Below are 3,391 nucleotides of genomic sequence, written 5' to 3'. Positions count from 1 at the left end.
TGACCTCGCTTTACAACTGAAAGTACATGCTAAGGCTACCGCCCGATTCACGCTCACAGCGCTGAAAGCATCGCTCCTTACAACGCTGTGAGCGTGAATCGGACCGCAGCTTTAGCATGTACTTACTTTAAATTGTAAAGCGAGGTCCACGCTTTTTACCGGCGGAGGTGGGTGCGGGAGAGGAGGCCGAAGGCCCCCCTTGCACCCCCCCCGCGCGTGTGTGCGTGTGCGTGTGCGTGCGTGCGTTCGTGTGTGTGTGTGTGTGTGCCCCTTTTATGCATAAATACCGCTGTTTGTTATAATTTTGTTCGTCGCGTAGTACATTCCTCGTCTTTCCTCCCGCTCCTACTCGGCTTCATGTAAACAACAGTACACTGAAATGACGGAACAAAATAGACATGATTCACAAATCACTACCGGTCCTTTTAAGGGCCACTATATATTTATAACGTCGGAAAATCCGGAAAACCATGTTGGAAAAAACAGGTAAAAAAATAAGGTAAAAAAATAGGTTACATTTGTTTAACTATTCAAACATTTATATGTATGTTTATATGTACTGTCTGTACATATTGATATGTAATTAGTAATTATTAATTACTAATTACATATCAATATGTAATATTAATTACAAATGGTAAATTGTATAATTTACCATTTGTATTTTTTTAATTTCTTTTTTCCTATTTGTTTCCGTACAAAATCCTTTATGGCGTGGGCATGTCCTTTAATGCTCTACAATTGCTGCAAGTTTCATTAAATTTGGAGGTAGGGGCTATTCGGAAGTCTTACCCAGGGTCCGTACTCTCCCGTACAATTTCATCGTCTAGCATTTCAGCGCCATCTATTCTGTCTTACTCGTGAAAATGGAACTACGTAGCCAAAATTCAATATGGCGTCAGTTGAATCAGTCACATGAGCCGAGTGGCCGAGTCACGTAGGTCACGTCGTCACGTAGTAACGGGCAACAACAGGCAACAACAGGCAACAACGGGCGAGCAATCACGAGCATCGCGACTGATCGCGACATGAGTTATTGCCGAATTTTCTTGTGTAATGTAAGTGTTCGAAATCAACGATCGGTCATCTTGTGCGATATGGATGTGTACATGGATGTGTCTCGTGTATCAACCTGAAACGTTGAAACATTGCGTCAGCCTCTCGCTTTGGCCTTCGACGCATTCCACTTCCACATTCGGAAAGAACGGAAAATATTGGTAAGTTAATTATCATAAATCGAAAATTAGTGAATCCAGCGACAATCGGCACAAATTAATGTCATTGTTGTCATTATATTTTTCAGAGTCGACGACCGGCGTTTCCTCCGTCTATCTTCTACGGACGTACCTCGTTTGTCGTCCTTGAACGTTGCTCGAACGTTGCATCAGCCTCTCGCTTTTGGCCTTCGACGCACTCCACTTCCACATTCGGAAAGAACGGAGAAGATTGGTAAGTTAGTTATGTAGGAGATTTGGGGCCGTAGGGCCAGTATTGATGAGGGATCGGAGAAATTAGCGTAGTAGTGGAGCAGTCGTGGGGTAGCAGCCTAAGTGCTAGGCTTGTGAGCGAAGGATCCCGAGTTCAAGTCCCGGTAGCTCCGTTAATTTTTCTCTGCGCTTACAGTTCAGAAGTGGGATTGTGCTCGCGTTACCTCGTTGGAGGAGAACTTGCCCGATACACCGGATACCTGTGTGTGGGTGGTGTGATTGGGAAGTTGTGGAGTATAGCTCCGGGTTATTCTTGCAGGCTTCGGCAGTCGGAGGGCATGGCACATTCGGGGCGAATGTGATGTCAGGGCTGGCCGAGCTGTAGGAGATTTGGGGCCGTAGGGCCAGTATTGATGAGGGATCGGAGAAATTAGCGTAGTAGTGGAGCAGTCGTGGGGTAGCAGCCTAAGTGCTAGGTTTGTGAGCGAAGGATCCCGAGTTCAAGTCCCGGTAGCTCCGTTAATTTTTCTCTGCGCTTACAGTTATCATAATTCGAAAATTAGTGAATTCAGCGAGAATCGGCACAAATTAATGTCATTGTTGTCGTTCTATTTTTCAGAGTCTACAACCGGCGTTTCGTCCGTCTATCTTCTACGGACGTACCTCGTGTGTCGTCCTTGAACGTTGCTGAAACGTTGCGTCAACCTCTCGCTTTGGCCTTCGACGCATTCCACTTCCACATTCGGAAAGAACGGAGAAGATTGGTAATATTCTTTGATTAATGAAATTGACACTTATATTGACACTTTTGTTATCAACTTAACATTTTACAATCGGCGCTCTGAAAAGCGCAGCGTTGCCATATTGTTCTGACAGTAAAACTAAAAAATGAAAAATTTCTAAATACACGTAATATTTTCACTTTTTTCTTATAATTAAACATAATAATAATTATAACTTGATTTTATATAAGTTTAATGCAATATACAAGTTTGCTGAAGCTCTGCTTAAGCGCCTACAAAATACGCTCCTCCGTGAAAGGAATACCTTAAGGATTGCATATGAAATAATGAAACGATTTGGATCCTTTACACTATTTATTATTTCGTATACAATCCTCATAGGCTTTGAATGTAAACATGGAATGTAAACTAGTACTACGTTTACGCGAGCGTTACTTCTATAGTAACTTCTGAGAATGCATTCGTTTATGCGGAGTAAATTATCATAAGTTACTACAAAATCCCTTTTACGCGAAAAAAAATCTCGTTTACGCGAAGAAATTATCGTAAGTTACTACAGAAGTAACGCTCGCGTAAACGTAGTAGTAGTATAGGCCAATAATATCATTGTATTATAATTTTATTACACGCAGAGTTGTATAACAACAATAAAAACATTTATAAAACGTAAATAATAACTTTTTTACTCATTTCAATATCCTATATTTATATATTATATTTTTTAAAAATAATTTAATTTTTTATTTTAATAATAAATGTAAGGGCAGTTTCACCATCTCCGATTAACGTGATCCTTACGAAAGAGACAAAGAATGAGTTTCGAAGGATCACGTTAATCGGAGATGGTGAAACTGGCCCTATGGATACTAAAACGTTGCGCATTTTTACCGACGGATGACGCCATTTCGCTACGTAGTTCCATTTTTACGAGTAAGACAGAATAGATGGCGCTGAAACGCTAGACGACAAAATAGTACGGGAGAGTCTTTACCCAGGTCTTACCCAATAAAATTTGCCAGTTGGGTCGATTATAATACCTGCTAATTGTTTTTTATTTAAATCCTAAAAAAACAATCGTATTTTCCATTAAAAATTTTTTTGATATTTTCTTCGAAAAGCACAGTAAAAAACGAAAAAAAAGATTACCTCATTTTTTACAATATCTTTTTTCTTCTTAAAGTTACAAGCATTTGAAATTTTAAACTGCATTTTTTTTCAAAT

This window comes from Temnothorax longispinosus, chromosome 11 (assembly GCF_030848805.1).
Source record: "Temnothorax longispinosus isolate EJ_2023e chromosome 11, Tlon_JGU_v1, whole genome shotgun sequence".
NCBI classification, from domain to species: domain Eukaryota; kingdom Metazoa; phylum Arthropoda; class Insecta; order Hymenoptera; family Formicidae; genus Temnothorax; species Temnothorax longispinosus.
This window is presented reverse-complemented; position numbering follows the sequence as displayed.